Source organism: Homarus americanus, unplaced genomic scaffold, assembly GCF_018991925.1.
Source record: "Homarus americanus isolate GMGI-L3 unplaced genomic scaffold, GMGI_Hamer_2.0 scaffold14655, whole genome shotgun sequence".
NCBI classification, from domain to species: domain Eukaryota; kingdom Metazoa; phylum Arthropoda; class Malacostraca; order Decapoda; family Nephropidae; genus Homarus; species Homarus americanus.
The window spans coordinates 112,338-134,939 of NW_024743793.1; the positions used below are offsets into that span (position 1 = coordinate 112,338).

The 22,602-nt window shown below is 44.0% G+C and overlaps 1 protein-coding gene across 6 annotated transcripts in view; it reads right to left on the reverse strand.

Annotated features, from left to right (window-relative positions):
* The window catches only part of LOC121877533 (protein NDRG3-like), a 127,429-nt gene that overhangs the window by 89,268 nt on the left and 15,559 nt on the right, over positions 1-22,602 (reverse strand). Inside the window, exon 1 of one of the 6 annotated variants that reach the window (XM_042383320.1) lies at positions 1,168-1,323. The exons of the other annotated variants lie outside the window; for them this stretch is intronic. The gene's annotated coding sequence lies outside the window, so the exon portion shown is untranslated. Of the gene's footprint in view, positions 1-1,167; positions 1,324-22,602 lie in introns of those variants that run through there. 6 annotated transcript variants of the gene reach the window in all.

Below are 22,602 nucleotides of genomic sequence, written 5' to 3' on the forward strand. Positions count from 1 at the left end.
CAACCTAACCCAACCAAAACCATACCCAACCAAACCAAACCCAACCAAACCAAACCCAACCAAACCCCCAACCAACAAACCAAACAAACCACAAACAACCACCAAACCAACCAACACAACCAACCCAACAACCAAAAACAACCCACAAACCCAACCTAACCAAACCAAACCATACCCAACCCAACCCAACCTAACCAAACCAACCCAACCCAACCAAACCAAACCAACCAAACCCAACCAAACCCAACCAAACCAAACCCAACCAACCCCAACCAACAAACCAAACCCACCAAACCCAACTCAACTCAACCAAACCAAACCAACCAAACCCAACAAACCAAACCCAACCAAACCAACCCAACCCAACCAAACCCAACCCAACCAAACCTACATTACCCCAGACACAATAACGTAACCCAACTTTACCCTAAGCAAATCATAACTTAACCTAATAATAATAACAAAAACAGTAACAAATAACAAACAATAATATTATTAAACAACCCCCCATATCTCCCTTAACTTACAAACACACCCCCTCACTCTCCCTTCCCTCCTCCCTGTGGACCCCTACCAACATTATTACGTATTGTATGACCATTCATTCATCTATATCTATCTATCTATCTATCTATCTATCTATCTATCCACACTATATCCTTCGACACACACACACCATCTCGCCCTGCCCTACCCCCCTCCTTTCATTTTATCAACAATGCGTGTGTGATCTCTCTCTCTCTCTCTCTCTCTCTCTCTCTCTCAGCTCTAAGTCATCACTAGGAACACGGTGGTGAGCTGTAGGAGTGTGTGCGTGTGTGTGTGTGTGTGTGTGCGTGTGAGCTGTGAGTTACCAACGCCACTGGGTATAAACACTCCGTCTCTTGGAACTCAGATGTGGCAACGAATACTAGGAAACACACACACACACACACACACACACACACACACACACACACACACACACACACACACACACACACACACACACACACACACACACACACACACACACACACACACACACACACACACACACACACACCGATACTTACACAATGGAGACTAACATAATAACCCTTTGAACTTTTAAGTAACTCCACCAAGTAACCCAACAGTAACTCATCAACACCCTCAAGTAACTCAGAATCCAGTCAAGTAACTTACCGGTAAATCCTGTCAGCAGTAACTCCCTTCAGTAACACAGCAGTAACAAAGCCGAGGAGGTAATATTATGCTCAGTAACACCACCACAACACAAACACACACACAGTAGCATTGGAACACCACCACCACCACACACACACACAGTAACACGCAACACCACACCACCACCACAACACACAGTAGCACGGAACACCACCATCACTACACACAGACTGACAGAGGTAGCAGCACACCTCTGCACCGAAATCTAGTTCACACAACGCTGTCAAGTGGCGAACGGACGGACGGGCTGAGGGGAGGGGTAGGAGGGGAGGGGTAGGGATGGGGAGGTAGGAGAGAGGGTGGGAGGGGAGGGAGGGGAGGGGTAGGAGGGAGGGGGGGAGGGGAGGGGTAGAGGGGAGGGGAGGGGTAGGAGGGAGGGGTAGGAGGGACGGGGAGGGAGGGGAGGGGTAGGAGGGGAGGGGTAGGAGGAGGGCAAAGTAGAATCCTATCCAGTAGAATCTAGCTACACCCGAGACTCTTGGTATTCTACAAGGTGTTTCTGGCCTATTTGTTTCCACAGGTGTACACAGGTATCATATCCACAGGTAATTACACCTTCCCAGCATTGAGCAACACCTGAGGGCAACATATTCTATTGGCCTAAAGTGAAAGGTGGTGGAGGTAAGGGGAGGTGGTGGAGGTAAGGAGGGAGCTAAGGGGAGGGAGGATAAGGGAGGTGGTGGATAAGGGGAGGGTGGAGGTAAGGGGAGGGAGGTAGAGGTAAGGGAGGTGGTAGAGGTGGGAGGAGGTGGAGCTAAGGGGAGGTGGAGGTACGGGAGGTGGAGGAGGTACAGGAGCTGGAGGTAGGGGGGAGAGGTGGAGAGGGGTGGAGGTAGGGGGGGGGGTACGGACATGCCCCCGGTGGCCTTATCTCTCAAATCCCTCTTATCGGTAAAGTCACGTCATCCCTCCTGTCGTCACCTCTACGTCGTCAGGCTGTAAGGGCGAGTGTCATATCCGCTTCGTGTAGATACCACCTTATTACGTCACCCATCCCTAACACGACGTCATAGGTACTGGAATTTTGAACCTTATTTGGGGAGATCTTAGACCTCCATATAACGAACTATATAGAGATGAAAGTCCGTTATATCGAGGGTCTGTTAGTTGTAAGACCTCCATCTAACGAACTAAATAGAGATGAAAGTCCGTTATATCGAGGGTCTGTTAGTTGTAAGACCTCCATATAACGAACTAAATTGATATGAAAGTCCGTTATAATCTTGGTCCGTTAGATTTGAAACCTCCATATAACGAACTATATAGAGATGAAAGTCCGTTATATCGAGGGTCTGTTAGTTGTAAGACCTCCATATAACGAACTATATTGGCATGAAAGTCCGTTATATCGAGGGTTTGTTAAATGTGAAACCCCCATATAACGAACTATATAGAGATGAAAGTCCATTATAATCTTGGTCCGTTAGATTTGAAACCTCCATATAACGCACTATATAGATATGGAAGTTCGTTATATGGAGGTTTCACTACACAGAAGCATCAGATGGCGCTGTTTGCTAACCTTGATCAAACGGCCTTACATTTTTCTATTGCTGTCCAGGTATATTGGCAATTGTACACCTGCAGGGGTTATATACTCTACCTCTAACCCTCCCTCCATCCCTACCCCCCTCCACCCCCCCTCCACCACACCCACCCACATCCACTATCCCCCTCCCACCCATCCACCCCACACATCCACCCACTACACCGCTAGTCCCTCCCCCCTCCCTCTCCCACCACCCCTCTCCACTCACCTCCCCCTCTCCACTCACCCCTCCCCTCACCCCTCCCCCCTCCCACCCCCACCCCCTCCCCACCACCCCAAGAGAGCGCCGCTCATCTCCCCAGACAACGGCGTAACTGACTTTATTAAACTCTTCATCAAGACGAATTAAAACTTCTCTCAAGCCTTAATCCACATCACTTTAATCCGCTCACCAACTAATCTAGAGATTATTTTGATCTTGGAGTGAGCTTAGGTTTAGAAGACGTCATCTCCCTGGAACACGGAGGAGTAACACAGGAGTGGTCGCCTCCAAGGTTAACTCTTGAACACTGTCGACATCACAACTGATCGAGTGTAAAAAGTGGATGGATTAGCGGCGTGCGGGTGAAGACAAATGGCAGTCTCTCTCTCTCTCTCTCTCTCTCTCTCTCTCTCTCTCTCACATAACATACATACCTGTAGACACACTGTACATAAAAGAACCACAAAACACAACACAACACATAATGGTTGTCCCTCATGTAACGAGGATGGCCGGCCCAGTGTCAAGGAATAGTCCGGACAACTCGCCAACTGCACTGGCTAACCATTACCCCGCAAATCGATTAACATCCAGTTCCCCAATTACTGCTGGGTAGACAGAGGCAAATGGCGTATAGAAACTTGCCCATAGTTTCACCCTACCCGGGGATCGAACCCGGGTCCACTCACTGACCATAACACCACAGGTAGCACAACACAACCCAACACACAGAACACAACACAACAGACACAACCCAACACAGAACACAACACAACACAGAACACAACACAGAACACACACACACACAGAACTCAAGCCCAACACACACACACACACACACACACACAGAACTCAACCCAACACACACACAACTCCCCAAAACTAAATTATTCACCAAACATTATCCCTTCACTCCTTCTATACCCCCCTCCCCCCCTTAATTATTCACTACATCTTCTACCTCCGCCCGGTGTGTTAAGACCGACATACAATATAATTTTCAACTAATTAAGACAATACTGGGAGCACCTGAAGATTAACCACCCCATTGTTACATTGAGGGCTGGCGTTAGGTTAGGTTAGGTTAGGTTATTGGAGGTAATCATTAGGTGAAGATAATTGGGGTGCAAAATATTCAGGTTGTTCATTATAAAATAAATTAGGAAAATAATGATCATTTTACTTATACTCTTATTCATTCCGCAACAGGTGAAATAAAATACCACAAGTGAAATAAAATACCTGTAAAAAGATAAGACTGGCATCATCACACACTACTAATTAAGCTCCATGAATAAGAAAATCAGGTTACGACACACACACACACACACACACTATTATGCTCACTAATTAGGTGTTTGTTGAGGTGTGATAATTAAGCTCTCACTGTGACCAAAAAATAATAATAATAATAATAATAATATTCTTCGGGTAGTATAATTAGGTTAGGTTAGGTGAGGTGAGGTGAGGTGAGGTAAGGTAAGGTAAGGTAAGGTAAGGTTAGGTGAGGTTAGGTGAGGTGAGGTGAGGTGAGGTGAGGTGAGGTGAGGTAAGGTGAGGTAACGTAAGGTAAGGTAAGGCATCATTCTAAAAATCTCTACCTGAATTGGAATGAACACCTGAGATCTTAATTAGTAATGAACGATATAATATGAAAAAAGTTTAGAGAAGTAAAAACAGAACGATACCTTATGAGGGTGGCAGGTAAGGGCTTCAAGGTGTGTTGACTTTAGGCGGGGACCTTAATTGGCAGCCTCCAGGTAAATGTGTGTGTGTGTGTGTGTGTGTGTGTATAAAATGAGCATGACGTCAACAGTTGTACACACACACTCACACTCTCTCTCTCTCTCTCTCTCTCTCTCTCTCTCTCTCTCTCTCTCTCTCTCTCTCATTGCCAACAAGCGTCAAGGTAATACAGGTAATAGCTTGTCTTAGGAGAAAGTACATACAAAAAAGTCACCAGAGAGAGTTAGAAAGCTATAAGAAAAAGGTAGACAGCTAAAAATGAAAAGAGAGAACCAGAAGAGAAAGAGAAAGCTAAAAATGAAAAAAGAGAGAGAGAGCCAGGAGAGAAAGCTACAAATAAAGAAAGTGATATGATAAAGCTAGAAAGAAAAGCGAGAAAAAACTTAGAGAAGCTAAGATAGAAAAAAAGTAAAAATCAAAGACAAAGCTAAAAGTAAAAGAGAAAGAAAGCTAAAAGAGAGAAAATAAAGAGAGAAAGAATGAATACTAAGATATGAATGAGGCAATTTGACGTCACATGTGGAGGACCTTACCCACTGAAAATTTAATTAGTCGAGTTCCCCATCCCCTAACTCCCCACCCCCCTCCTCTCCTCCTACCCCTGCACCGCCTGTCAGTAGATTAGTAACGTCAGCAGATATGTCAGCAGGTAGGTAACGTCAGCATTGTCAGGTAGGTATGTCAGCTGCGGCACATCACAGGTATTGACGGACAGTTAACACACTCACAAGGGCGGGTCATGACACCTGCCTCACCCCCCCCCCTCCTCTACCCCTACAGGTGAGGTGGTGGGGAGAAGGGAGGGAGGGATGGAAGGGGGAAGGGAGGAGAGGGGAGGAGGGGAAGTGGAAGAAGGGAAGGGAGGAGAGGGGAAAGGGGTGGGGAAGGGCTAGGAGAGGGAGAAGGGAGGAGAGGGAGAAGGGAGGAGAGGGGAAGGGGAGAGGAGGAGAAGGTAGATGGAGGAATTAAGTTAGGCAGGTGAAAAAGAAGGGGAGGAGAGGGGAACCAGATACACAGAGAACGGTAACCAACAACAACACTACAGAAAACGGAGAAAAAATATCATGTAACCAAAGAAAACCTCAACGACTCGTAATCCCTAACTAAACTAAAAATACTAATAAAGATTTTGTTTTTAATTGTAAGCTTAAGAATAAAAGTGATGATGATGATAATAATAAGATAACACTCGAGACACACCCCCGCCCCCCCCCCTCCTTGAAGAACATGATCGCATGACACCCCACCTGGCTTGCATGACAGAAGACATGACAAACGTGGGCATAGCGTGTTGTATGACAGGCTTAAACCCGTAGACACTGCGGCTGGTCATTCAAAAGAGTAGACCACCACCGCATGACAAACGTTCACATGACACAGACAGACACTGCAGCTATTGATTTTATGGAGTAAATCGCATAACGCATGACGGTATGACAAATGTGATCATGACAGGCAGGAAAAAGGCTGTCAGGCTGTCATGCATAAAGCTAGTTTAACTCTAGAATGAAGAGTTTAGGTGACATGCAGTAATGAAGCTACACTATTAACGTACATCACGCTACACACACACACACACACACACACACACACACACACACACACACACACACACACATACACACACACACACACGCACACACACACACACACACACACACACACACACACACACACACACACACACACACACACACGCACACACACACACACACACACACACACACACACACACACATACAAGCTTGTAATAACACTGCAGTTCACCCAACACACACTCAGACACAGCATAGCCTTCATGCATACACAGACAGGTGAATGGACACACACACACACACACACACACACACACACACACACACACACACACACACACACACACACACACACACACACACACACACACACACACACACACACACCTAGACAGAGACATGCGAACGGGAACAAACACTCAAAACACAAGCAGTTTACCCCCAGGAAATTAAATACACCCCCAAACAGAGGTCTGCAGAGAAAATCCCAAATAAAACATCCTAACCCCCAGATAAAACAAGACCCACCTGATACAAACCTCATCCCAACGACACCTAAGCCCCCCCCAGACAAACTCCCCTTACCCTGAAGATACAAGACCCCCACCCCCCAAAACATAGTCCCAAGACACACATACACACATAACCCCTGATAAATACTTCCCCTTATCCCCAGAGAATCAAAAACACATTGTCCAATTCCCCCCCCCATACACGATGACGTCACCCAATTGCGTTAGTCCAGCGTGTGTCGACCGTGACGCCACATACCTGTTGGGAGAGAAATACGCAATTATTATACGCTACTTTATAAAGGTAAACATTACTTAATTATCTACGTTATAAAGGTAAACATTACTTAATTATCTACTTTATAAAGGTAAACATTACTTAATTATCTACTTTATAAAGGTAAACATTACTTAATTATCTACGTTATAAAGGTAAACATTACTTAATTATCTACTTTATAAAGGTAAACATTACTTAATTATCTACTTTATAAAGGTAAACACTCACGGCACTTATATATACTTTTAAATACTTACAATACTTTAGTCTAAATAATCAGTTAACATTTGCCGTAAAACTTAAGCAACCTAAAAAAAATTACAAACACACCTAAACCCAGTGTAAACCAATTAAAACACGCACAATTAAACCAGTCTATGCCACTTAAAACACCATTAAACCAATCTATAACAGTTATAACACACAATTAAACCAGCCTAAACCGGTTAAAACACACACAACCAATCTATACCAGTTAAAACACACAATTAAACCAATATATACCAGTTAAAACACAACTAATCCAGCATAAGTGTGTTAAAACACACCCACCATTAAACCAGTCTAATCCAGCCTTAAGACACACCCACCATTAAACCAATCTAAACCAGCCTTAAAACACACCCACCATTAAACCAGTCTAAACCAGCCATAAAACACACCCACCATTAAACCAATCTAAACCAGCTTTAAAACACACCCACCATTAAACCAGTCTAAACCAGCCTTAAAACACACCCACCATTAAACCAGTCTAAACCAGCCTTAAAACACACCCACCATTAAACCAGCTCAAACCAGCTTTAAACACACTCACCATTAAACCAGTCTAACCAGCCTTAAAACACACCCACCATTAAACCAATCTAACCAGCCGCCTTTAAACACACCCACCATTAAACCATAGCCTTAAAACACACCTCCACCATTAAACTAGCCTTAAAACACAATTCCGCTATTGGGCAGGAAACCAATCTAAACCAGCCTTAAAACACACCCACCATTAAACCAATCTAAACCAGCCATAAAACACATCTTAAACCAGTCTAAACAAGCAAACAGCACCACGTTTCGAGGGCGAATACTGGGGAGCAATCTTGTAGTTGTTGTTATTTGTTATTATTGTTTTTTTTATTTATTTTTGTTGCTTTTGTTGTTATTTTTGTTATTATTGTTGTTGTTTTTGTTATTATTGTTGTTATTTTTGTTGTTGTTTTTGTTATTATTGTTGTTGTTTTTGTAGTTCTTACTGTTGTTGTTTTTGTTTGTTGTTATTATCGTCATTATAACCACACCTTCACATCCATCAGGTTAATCACACAACATCCATCCACCATCAACACATCCACAACATCCACCTGGTCAACCACACAACAACAGGATGTGGGTGGGTAGTGGAGGTAGCCAGCCAGCCAATAGACGTGTGTGTGTGTGTGTGTGTTGGGTACTGATCAGGGTGGTGGCGGGGGTCTGAATGTATGTCCTTTGTCACCACCATAGCCCTCACCACCAGTCCGTTATGTAGGTTTATAGTCCGGTATGTAGGTGTTTAGTCCGGTTTCTAGGTGTATAGTCCGATATGTAGGTGTATAGTCCGATATCCAGGATTATAGTCCGTTATCTAGGAGTATAGTCCGTTATCTAGGAGTATAGTCCATTATCTAGGAGTATAGTCCGTTATCTAGGAGTATAGTCCGTTATCCAGGCGTAGTCAGGTGAGGTACTGCCGGCTCAGGTGTGAGGGAAACCTACCAAAGTCCCTTTCACCTTGTGTTGGGTCACACACACACACACACACAAATCTTCCTCACTCACAGCTGGAGGTGAGAGACTCCGTGAGACTCAGTGAGAGACTCAGTGAGGTGGAAGATGTAAATAAAGGCCAGGCGACTCACACCTATCAGGGGGAGAAGACTCAACCTTGACCAAGAGAGATAGATAACGAGGGGGGGGGGAAGGTAAGTGAGAGAAGAATAGGGTAAGTGAGAGAATATTAGATAGCAGGGGAGAAGGATAGCAGGAGAAATAAAATGATAGCAGGAGTTAGGTTTATGAAAGCAGAGAGATTAACAGAAGGAAGGAAGATTCACCACCCCCCACGACATGGTTAAGGTGTGCTTGTGGGTGGAGTGGGAGTGGCAGGGGTAGATAAGGAGGGTTGTAAAGGAGGAGAGGAGGGAGGAGGTAGAGATCGTGGTGAGTGTGTGGCGACCGATAGATAGATAGGATATAGACGTTGGAGGGATAGATGCGAAATAATGAGAGAGAGGGAAGAGAGGAGAGAAGGGAGGTGGTGTAGGTGGTGGGGAGGTTAGGAGGTTGGGTGGGAAGGGGCGTGGAGGGCGAGGGGCTGGTTAAGGGAGGGTGGGGAGTAAGGTGAGGGTGAGGGAGAGTAAGGGAGGGTGAGGGAGAGTAAGGGAGGGTGGGGGAGAGAGAGGGGGACTGGCTGGACCGTAGCAACAACAACACGACACCGGGGCTTTTAATAGTGACTGCATCATTCATACTCCTTGGCCACCTCCCTCTCCAGCACCCATGGCCCTCTCCAGCACCCATGGCCCTCTCCAGCACCCATGGCCCTCTCCAGCACCCATGGTCCTCTCCAGCACCCATGGCCGTCTGCAGGAACCATGGCCCTTCAGGTAATTACGTCCTTAAGGCAGGAGTCACAAAGGAAAATATGCTGTTAAATACCTGAAACACACACCTGTCCTCACACCTGTTAATACACCTGTTCCATACCTTAGTCAACGCACACCCGTCCTTACACCTGTTCCATACCTTAGTCACCACACACCTGTTCTTACATCTGTTTCATACCTTAATCAACACACCTGTCCTCACACCCGTTCCACACACACACACCTGTCACTAACCACACCTGCTATATACACCCTCTTTGACTCACACTCACCACCCTCCTCTCATTAGGACTTCTCCCCCCTCCCCCTCTCACTTCCCTCTCTCGGCTACCGACTACTGAATGAGTCATGTACCCCCTCTCTTCCCCCCCTCTCCTCCCTCTTTATATCCTACATCCCCCCTCTCAAGACAACATTAGCAGGGGGTTAATCAGGTGATCCATATTAACCACAGTACAGGTAAAGCCCAAACACGTCCCTCACTCACCACACACAACCCAGGGGCGACTCATCTGTCTGGTTCATTTGAGTGAGTAAGCCAACTGTATTCTCGTACGACCACCACCTACCCTGTCTCCCCACCTTTACTCTGGGTCCGACAAAGGCCCTGACAAACCCTTAGTTAAAGCAAGCAAAGTAGGTTAGGTTAGGTTAGGTTAGGTATTGCAGTCTTGTGATATAAAAAATTTAACATTATACATGTCAAAGAAGTGATCTAAAACCGTAAATAATAAAGAATAAAAATAATATTTTACAAAATTTTTAATATGATTTCCTCTAGGGGGGCCTTTGTCCACGGGATTTTGTCCGGGGGGCTTTTGTCCAGGGGCTTTTGTCCAGGGGCTTTTGTCCCCCTCCTCCCCCCCCCAAAAGGGTTTGAGGAATTCGCTCAAATTAACTCAGATACTTCAAGAGGTTTACGGAAGCCAGAGGAAAACTGACACACGTTTACAATGTCAAGTAACACACACACACACACACACACACACACACACACACACACACACACGAGTATAATATTGATAAAAGACTCAGCTGGTTTAAGAAGATGTAGACAGATGACAGACAAATGTAGAGATGGATAAAGGAACTTAAAGAACTCAATAATAGCACACACACACACACACACACACACACACACACACACACACACGGTGATAAAATATTTCCTTAAATGAATCTCAAGTTCCTATTACTGTCCCATCTCTTCACCCACACAGCTGACCATAGGAAAACTTGGGAGAGATTATAGGAAAAACTAGGGAGAGATTATAGGAAAAACTAGGGGGGTTAGATGAAAACTAGGGAGAGATTATAGGAAAAACTAGGGAGAGATTATAGGAAAAACTAGGGAGAGATTATAGGAAAAACTAGGGGGGTTAGATGAAAACTAGGGAGAGATTATAGGAAAAACTAGGGGAAAATATGAACACCTAGGGAGATTAGGAAAACGATATATAATGAAAACAAACGAAATCAATATAAAAAAAATCAGTAAAACGCAAGAAAATAAATAAAAACAATTTGTGAATATCAGGAAATTCACCAAAAATAATAAATAAATGAAAAAAAAAACTTGGTCACTTACTTCGTGAAACACACAAATTGGTAAAAAAAAAACTCCCTTCTCACGCACGACAAACATTAGACAAGTCACACACAGACATACACTCGCACGTACGCACACACACACGCACGCACGCACGCGCACACACACACACAGATATGCACACGCACACACACAGACACGCACTCACACATAAAAGTATTTCCCTCGCTATTAATTCAGAGTCGATCGCTAATACACACTGAGTACATTCTAGGTACGAGGTGGTGCATGTTGTATGAGGGGAGGGGTGAAGGAGGGGCGGGAGGGGTGAAGGAGGGGCGGGAGGGGTGAAGGAGGGGCGGGGAGGGGTGAAGGAGGGGCGGGAGGGGTTAAGGAGGGGAGGTGGGGTGAAGGAGGGTGGAGGGGTGAAGGAGGGTGAGGGGGAAGGGGAGGGCGGGAGGGGTGAAGGAGGGGCGGGAGGGGTGAAGGAGGGGCGGGAGGGGTGAAGGAGGGGCGGGGAGGGGTGAAGGAGGGGCGGGAGGGGTTAAGGAGGGGAGGTGGGGTGAAGGAGGGGCGGTGAAGGGGAAGGGAGGGGACTCCACACTTAGCACCACCACCAACAGCCCCCTCCCCCTCTCTCTCTTTCTCCTTCACACCATCACTCCACCCCACCACCCTATCAACACCTCTCCCCCAACACACCACCCCCCACCCACCTCCACCACCAACACGTCACCATGCTTCAGGTAACTAGACAAAACACTTCCCCCAACAAGGCTAAAAGACCCTACCTGGCAGCCCCAAAGTACCACAGGTAACCAAAGCCACTTTTTCTGTCTACCTGGTGGGGGAGGAGCTACCTGCGGGCGTTACACTGAGGCGACCTTCATTCCCCACCTTCAGAAGCTAACCTAACTTAACCTAATCTAACCTAACTTAACCTAACCTATAACCTAATCTAACTTTACCTGACCTAAACTAAACTAACTTGACCCAATCTGAACTAACCTGACCTAATGTAAACTAGCCTAATCTAATCTAATCTAACCTAACCTGACCCTGGCCTAATCTTAACTAACCGAACCTAAAATGACCTGACTTAACCTGACCTAATCTAACATGAGCAGATATAATCTAACCTAACCTAAAATGACCTGACTTAACCTGACCTAATCTAACATGAGCAGATATAATCTAACCTAACATTACCAACTCAAACCTGAACTTAATCTAACCTAGCCTAACTGCCTAATTACACCATTACAATAATCACCACCATACTACTGCCATAATCCATACCATAACTACTTCAACAGCTCACCATTATCACCAGTTTCACCACCACTCTTAACCACAACCACCACCATTGTCACCACCACTATCACCACCACTCACAACCACCACTATCACCACCACCATCATCACTACCACCATTAACTCTCAACCACGCAGAGTTTCGTGTGGAGAAATATATTTTGTACTGAGACCTGATAACTTAAGGCTGAAGTTACTTAATTCCTAGATAAGACAGTGTGTGTGTGTGTGTGTGTGTGTGTGTGTGTGTGTGTGTGTGTGTGTGTGCCTCCTATAACACCTTTCAAGTACACACACACACACAGAAGGACAACTTAAGAGTGTCTAGCGTGCAGAACAGAAATGAAATATGAATGAATGAACGAAGGCAGGGTGAAGGCGTGAAAGAAGGTTGTAGGGAGGGGAGTTGTGGGGTTGGGCTGGGGTGGGGTTGGGCTGGGGTGAGGTGGGTTAATAAGAGGTTGGGGCAAGTGAGCCTCCACCACAGTAACCACACCAACAAAAGAAACACAACAAATACTTAAAAAAAACATATCCTGCGTGAGACAGCTCTATGATAGCTAACCTTGACTCACACACACTCACTCACTCACTCACTAATCCACTTACTCACTGACCCACCCACTCACTCACTCATATACCCACACCTATCCTACACCTGGCCCCACACACACACATACACCTACTGGGTCTCGTGTCATATATTAAAACCTGGTCTCACTAATTCACTGAACTGGATCTAATGAACTCGAGGTCACTCAGTCGATACCCAATTATTGGAAGCTGAGTGACAAGTAATGAACTAGTGTCAATTTGGCCTCGAGGTGGTCAAATTAAAGTGGTGAGTTTGACCTCTTCTTTATTGTTTAGTAGTAGTAGTAGTAGTAGTAGTAGTAGTAGTGCTCTCCAAACAACTGACAGTCAGTACTGCAGACAGCTTAGTCGACCTATAGTGGCGCCTCAATGATCACATCCGGGGCAAGAAATAAAGTAAAAACAAAAATATACGACCTCGTGGTTCAGTATAGACCCTGAATCCGCGTCATGAGATTCCTCATAAATAGACTGAAACAAAAAAGGTATAGACGACTGAAAAACAACACAGGTGACGTATAAAACAAAAGACCCCTGACAACAGCGAGTATAGACGACTGAAAAACAACACAGGTGACATATAAAACAAAAGACTCCTGACAACAGTGAGTATAGACGACTGAAAAACAACACAGGTGACGTATAAAACAAAAGACTCCTGACAACAGTGAGTATAGACGACTGAAACACACCAATATGAAATCCCCGACGCTCTCCTGACACCTAAAAAGAGATTCTAAAAATAAACGAAAGAAATACCAGTAATCTAATATAAAAAACGAGCATCGAGTAAACAAATCATTACACATTCAGGTATCTATTGACTCTGACGTGCCAATTTATAGGTAAACATATATATTCTACCCATCTAGTGCTTCATATATATACAGTATACATTTCCTATATTCTTACCCAACAGAGATGTTTCTATAAATTCGTGTGTGTGTGTGTCGTGAGAGTGTGCGTACCAAAAAAAAAAAACACTTACATCCGGTTATACTATTTCTCTTCCTCTTTCACCAACACATCAACTATTAATAAACCTTTTTCCTTCTTCCTTCTACCAACTCAAATCTCCTCCTCCTCCTCTAATTCTTCCCTTCAAAAAAAAAACCTCCTCTCTGTCTCTTAATCCTCTTTACCAATGTTCACCCTCCACCCAAATTTACTAGTCCACACTGACTGGACCTCACATAGAATTTAACACTAATGAATATGACCTAAACTACTGTCTTCTTTGTGTATGAACCTCTGTCCTGTGTATCAGTGAACAGTGATAGGTACTCCAAGCTTTACCAATAAAGTTGTTAAATTAAAAACTACACCTCCTCCTCCTCCTCCTGCCATTTCTTCTTCTCCTCCTCTTCCTCCTCCTGCCTCCTCTTCCTCCTTCCTCTTCCTCCCTATCTTCCTTGTTCGCATAAAAAAAGAAGCATTTGGGTTAGTGGCCAGAACTAATGGCCGCCAGAGGATGAATAATTAACCCATCATGACAAAGACTGATCCCTTGGCCTTATTGGTCCTGAGAGAGAGAGAGAGAGAGAGAGAGAGAGAGAGAGTTAATCTATCCTTAAGAGAGAAACAAACGTCCAACTTTAGGACTTTATTGCCAACTCAAGAACCTGCTGGACACTTAACATGGTCTATTAATCTCTCTCTCTCTCTCTCTCTCATTTACTCTTTTTTTCTTTCACTCCATCATTTTCTGTCTGTCTGTCTCTCTCTATCTTTGACTGTCTGTTTATATTTCCTTCTCTCTCCCACTTTATTCTTATCTATCTGTAATTTTGTTTTCTCTTTCTCTTTCACCATTTACACACACACACACACACACACACACACACACACACACACTCAACTCACCAAATACCAAACAGGAACCAAATGACACAAAAAACCTCCTTCCCTAAATCTCCATTACACAAGCCGGAGTTAATTTTTACCTTCACCCATTAACCCCACCAGACATAGTAATATTTATACCCGGGTTACATAAACGAGAATAACCATGAAAAATAAAAGCGTCACCGAGATTGGCTGATGAACCCGGTATTTAATTAATGAGGCATTCTTTCATTATAAAATACCTCACCCAGTAAATATCTCCCAGTTAATGGTGAACGTATTATCATTATCACCAACCATCCAAAGATAATGAGTATATAATGAGTAATATAATCAAATGCTATAGTATTATTATAATATATACAGGTAGATTAATTACTGTATGCATCTATAACAAATATCAATGTCAACTCGGGTATATAAACTGTATATCTATATAACTCAGGTCATATATAAACCATACCTTCTCTAATTATCACAGGTAATGTATATATATATATAAACTATAAAGAAATATATATATAACATTCATACTCAAGGTAATAAAAATCTCTATATACATATCTCAGGTATATAAATTGTATACCTATTAACTATCTCAGGTAATGTATATATATAAACTGTATATGAATCCACAATAAACATCAAAGTCAATTCCTTCAATCCTCACTAAATAATAATAATAATAATCACAGTATCTAAAACATATTGTGTGTGTGTGTGTGTGTGTGTGTGTGTGTGTGTGTGTGTGTGAGTGTGTGTGTGTGTGTGTGTCTGTGTGTGTGTGGTGAAGCTACAATATAAACAAACGCTAAGTCATAAATTAATACACAAAACAGAAGAAAAAAATAAAGAATAAATAAACAAAAACACAAACAAACACTGATAAACACAATGAATACACACACACACACACACACACACACACACACACACAGATAAACGAATAGCATAACATACTGTAACATACTGTAACCTAACCTAACATAGTCTAATATAACAACATATCATAACATAACATAGCATACTGTATCATAACATAACATAGCATACTGTATCATAACATAACATAGCATACTGTATCATAACATAACATAGGATACTGTATCATAACATAACATAGCATACTGTATCATAACATAACATAGCATACTGTATCATAACATAACATAGCATACTGTATCATAACATAACATAGGATACTGTATCATAACATAACATAGCATACTGTAACAGCATAACATAGCATACTGTATATAGCATAACATAGCATACTGTATCATAACATAACATAGCATACTGTATCATAACATAACATAGCATACTGTATCATAACATAACATAGCATACTGTATCATAACATACATAGCATACTGTATCATAACATAACATATATACTGTATCATAACATAACATAGCATACTGTATCATAACATACATAGTATACTGTATCATAACATAACATAGCATACTGTATCATAACATAACATAGCATACTGTATATAACATAACATAGCATACTGTATCATAACATAACATAGCACACTGTATCATAACATAACATACTGTATCATAACATAACATAGCATACTGTATCATAACATAACATAGCATACTGTATCATAACATAACATAGCATACTGTATCATAACATAACATAGCATACTGTATCATAACATAACATAGCATACTGTATCATAACATAACATAGGATACTGTATCATAACATAACATACTGTATCATAACATAACATAGCATACTGTATCATAACATAACATAGCATACTGTATCATAACATAACATAGCATACTGTATCATAACATAACATAGCATACTGTATCATAACATAACATAGCATACTGTATCATAACATAACATAGCATACTGTATCATAACATAGCATACTGTATCATAGCATAACATAGCATACTGTATCATAACATAACATAGCATACTGTATCCTAACATAACATAGCATACTGTATCATAACATAACATAGCATACTGTATCATAGCATAACATAGCATACTGTATCATAGCATAACATAGCATACTGTATCATAACATAACATAAATGACATAACATAACAAAACACGGAATAAACAGTAATTACAAGCGTCCAATAATAACAGACGTGTAATAAATTTTCCAGGTTATATTTTGGGTAATGAATTAAAAAAAAAAAAAAAACCCAGGTAGGGGGAGCTAGTAATTTACATCCGGTTCACATGCGCATCATATATACTAAGCTGCGCACTATATACATTCTTAACTGCGCACTACATACATTCTTAACTTCGCACTAAATACATTCTTAACTGCACATTCTATACAATCTCAGCTGCGCATTACCTACGTTCTCAACTGCGCACTACACTCTTCAAACTGCGCACTATACTTTCGCTATGCACGTGTCAAGTGATTACAGATGCGCCGTCACGGTCCTTACGCAGTGATGGATTAGTACAGGTGTTCAGAAGGGGGGGAGGGGGGCTGGAGGGGGTGGTGGAAGGGGGGGGGGATGAGGAGTGGAGGCAGATGTGGTCTCCTCATTATAACTACACACCTGTTCCTACACCTGACAGTCCCTCCCTAATACACACCTGTCAGTCCCTTCCTAATATACACCTGTCAGTCCCTCCCTTATATACACCTGTCAGTCCCTCCCTTATACACACCTGTCAGTCCATCCCTAATACACACCTGTTACTACACCTGCCAGTCCCTCCCTAATACACACCTGTTACATCTGTCATTTCACCTTCAATTGCGATATATTTTCACTACAGCCGTATCGACCAGTGACTAACCCAGGAGTGGTCGACTGATGCAGATGTGTACCTATCGACCAGGGTCAATAGTCTAGGGTGTGGTCCTATGTCTGGCTGGCCAACTGATAATAATGCTTTAGTTTATCACAGGGAAGCGTACACACTACCACTACCACTACCCTCACCACCACTACCTTCACTACCACTACCTTCACCACCACTACCCTCACCACCACTACCTTCACCACCACGCCCACAAATATGTACTCACGAATAACTAGGAAAATAGCCACCTACAGGGTATATATTCGTCCCATATATAAATAGCAAATTTTACCTAAAAAAAAAAAAAACCTCTCTCTCTCTCTCTCTCTCTCTCTCTTTCTCTCTCTCTCTCTCTTCTCTCTCTCTCTCTCACCTCAGCGCAGATTGACACGAAGTAACTTAGCTGTCGGAAGTATAAATAGTAATTAATATATTTCCTTAATATTTTTCTACTTTGGTTTAATTATATTATTATGTCTAGTGCTACTTATACACCCGAAAGTATATATAATTTGCCCTAAATCTCTATTTTGGTTTAATTATGTAAATATGTAGATACTATTTATAATATACAGTAACTATGGGAAAATTTGTGTATTGCCTGTATAAAAATTAGAATACTTTAGCTCAACACACACACACACACACACACACACACACACACACACAAAGCTGATTAAGGACTATATTAAATTCAACAAAACCAATTACCGCAAATTACCTCAATAGAACCACAACTGACTCATAAACAACAACATTCACAACATGCAAGGCCAGAATGGTGTATTGAGTGGTTGTGGTTGTTCACTCGACGGTCAAATCCTTAAAGAGGTTAATGCCAATTAGAGTTAAGTTTCAATCTAATTTATGGTGATGTTTTGAGAGGCTTTCATGGGTTGATGAGGAGGAGAGGTGATGATAAGGGGTGATGAGGGGTGATGAGGAGGGGTGATGAGGGGTGATGAACCTTTACACCTCAGCTATTATTGTGGCCTGGTGGGAAAGGTGACCTTGTGATGTGCCCACAGACCCTCTTACGACTCCATCATACGTGCCACACACACACACACACACACACACACACACACACACACACACACACACACACACACACACACACACACACACACACACACACACACACACACACACACACACACACAGTCTCTCTTGGCGGAACAAACAGCCTTACCATTTCACCGACAGCAACACTTACCAGCAACACACCACAACACAACAAAACAATACAACCACCATCATCATCATCACAACACCTCCACACAATACAACACCATCAACTTACCACACCACCAACACAACACATCACCACAACATCAGCAACACAGCACCTCCACACCTCACCACAACACACACACACACACACACACCACAAAAGAACAAGTAATAAAACACATTCATTCTCACAGTAAAGGAACAAAAACACAAAGACATTTGGTGCAGTAATTGTTGGTCTAAAACACACACTGTAAGGCTGACCCAGTCTACCACCATCACTACCACCACCAGTACTACCACTACTACCACTACTACCACCATCACTACCACCACCAGTACTACCACTACTACTACCACTACCACCATCACTACCACTACTATCATCATCACTACTACCACCATCACTACTACCACCAGCACCACCACCACTACTACTATCTCCACTACTACTACCACCACTACCACAACCATCACCACCATTATCAGACAATCAACACTACCACCATCACCACAACTACCACTTGACAAAATAGAATGGGTAAATAACCAACGAATACCCCTCCCTCCCTCTCCCTCTCCCTCCCCTACAAGATACAGACACTCAACCAGACCTACACAATAATGTAATTGCTGTAGCTGTATTTTCAAGGACCAGCGAATAAAGTATAAAAACTTCTTCTCTTTCCTTGATCGATCAGATGATGAAACAAATGTTGAATGTGTCCAGTGAGGCGAGGACAGCACCCCCCCCCACCCCCCCACCACCCGTCTCTCTCTCTCTCTCCGCCCGTACCTCTCTGTCTGTCTGTCTGTCTGTACTAGCTGCCTTTACCAAACACACGATCAACCAACAGTGAGGTTATTTGGATGTAACAGTCAACAGTTAATCTTGCAAGAGGCTAACAGTCAACAGTCAACGGAACTCTCTCTCTCTCTCTCTCTCTCTCTCTCTCTCTCTCTCTCTCCACGTTACCAAACAATGAAACAAACACTACTAAACCGTGACCTGGCCTCCCCCACCCCACCACCCCTGGCCACCCCCCACCTGGCCACCCCCCCACCACCCCTCTCCCAGGTACACACAACTGAGCACCTGAGATTATTTTACCCCCCACCTGATGATTATACACACTCCAAACCCAACCTAATACAAAATCGAATCAGATCCCTAACCTAGCCCTAACCTCTCAATAAAAACGAACAGGGCTCTCCTCTTACCTCTAACAGCAATTCCCCCTCCCCACACACCCACCCACCCCACCCCCTCCCCCGCCCCACCCCACCCAAAAAAACCTCCAAAGACGACTAGACCAAACTGACAAATACTGATCAGATCCAGGTACCACTATTATATCAGCTTTCACTCGTCCAACCGTACCCTAACCATTCCATAAACTAGTGCTGCTTCATGTGGCTGTATGTATCTGTATATCATCATGTGTATGTATGTATGCATGTATGTATGTGTGTGTATGTGTATGTACATGTGTGAAGATTAGCGAAGGGCAGAACATCATAACACTGATAGTGACATGAACCGCCAGGCGACGACCGCCAGGAGCAGGACAGAATTTTGCACAAACCACCACACCCACACAACCACACCATCAAATACACCACACCACCACACCACGCCACACAACCACACTACCACCACACCACACCACACCGCAAACCACACCACTGAAACACAACACCAACCACCACCACACCACACAACCAGCACCAGACCACACCACACCACACAACCACAACGCAAACCACCACCACACACAACCACACCGCAAACCCATCACACACAACCACACCCGCAAACCCACCACACCACACCACACACAACCACACCACCAAACCACACCACACAACCACACCACAACACCAAACCACACCACACCACACAACCACACCACCAAACCACATCACACACAACCACACCACCAAGTAACAAGATCACTAGATTACAAGATGCTGTAAACGGTAGAGATTATAAGGTTAACAGTATATAAGTACCTCTGGCAGATGTGAACAAAACTAAATATGTAAAGTGTGTGTGTGGCTAGACATACGACCCCCCCCACCCCTCACCCACCCCCCACCCCTCACCCCCTTCCCACAACACTACGTCCTTGCCTGTGTGTAGACTGAAGGACCTTTTAGGGCCAGTATAAACGGCACAACACTTTATGTCTAATGACGAGAGCTGACATATTATTAAGATCATGTCCGTCTGTATGTCACAATCAGCCTGGGGTGAATAAGTCGCTCTACATGTACAGCTGAACTAAACAATGTAATGATAAAAACTCTGTAACATTCAACGCCCACAACAACCTGTGCACTCACAATCCTAATGACCTGTAGTGGGGGAGAGGATGGGGGGAAAGGCCCAGGAGATGGGGTGAGAGGTGGGGAGGAATGGGGAAAGGGGTGAGGAGGATGAGGGAGAGTGAGGAGATGGGGTGAGGAGAATGTGAAGGGAGGTGAGGGGAAGAGAATGGGGTGAAGCAAACGAGGAGGAATAGAAGAATGAGGAGAGAAGACAGGGAGGAGGAACTGTGGTGGGGGAGTAAGTGACAGGTGGATTGGAGACAGGAAGATCACTGGCAGAGGGAGGGGCCGAGGCAGGAGGGCAGGGGGCAGGAGGGCAGGGGCAGGAGGGCATGAGGGCAAGGGAACATGGGAATGAGGGGCATGGGGGCAAGGGGCATATGTGGGGGGCATGAGGGGCCAGGGGGACAGGGGGGGCATGGGGGGCAGGGGCATGTGAGACAGGGGCATGGGGGACAGGGGGCATGGGGGCGCTGGGGAACAGGGGGCATGAGGGGGCAGGGGCGCCACAGGGGAACAGGGGGGCATGGGGGCATGAGGGCAGGGGGCATGGGGCAGGGGGGGCATGGGGGGGCAGGAGAAAGGGGTGTGGAAGAGAGGATAATGAGGTAAAGGATTGCGTGGGGACACAACAGCCTTGGAAGTTCACAGTATAATTAGTCTACCACGGGATCCTAAGCCGAAGGACTCCATAGAGGTGAGGGATAAAACAACAGGATCCTACGCTGATATAAGACAACAGACTACAGGATCCTACACCGAAGGACTCCATAGTGGTGAGGGATCCTACGGCTTCAGGAATCTATCTCAAGACATCCTTCAGAACAGCTTATAAATCCTTTTCTTCCTCCTTCAGTACCTTAATGAACCACCCTAACCTAACCAAAACCAAACCTCCCCTAACCTAACCTAACCAAAACCAAACCTCCCCTAACCTAACCTAACCAAACCCAAACCTACCCCTAACCTAACCTAACCAAAACCAAACCTCCCCTAACCTAACCAAAACCAAACCTACCACTAACCTAACCAAAACCAAACCTACCCCTAACCTAACCTAACCAAACCCAAACCTCCCCTAACCTAACCTAACCAAAACCAAACCTACCCCTAACCTAACCTAACCTAACCAAATCCTCAGGTGAAATAAACTAAGAAGGATGGGCTGGGGGGAGATAATTCTCAGGTGATCCAGCTTATTAATTGACACAGGTGAGTTATACAAATTATAGCCTAATTATA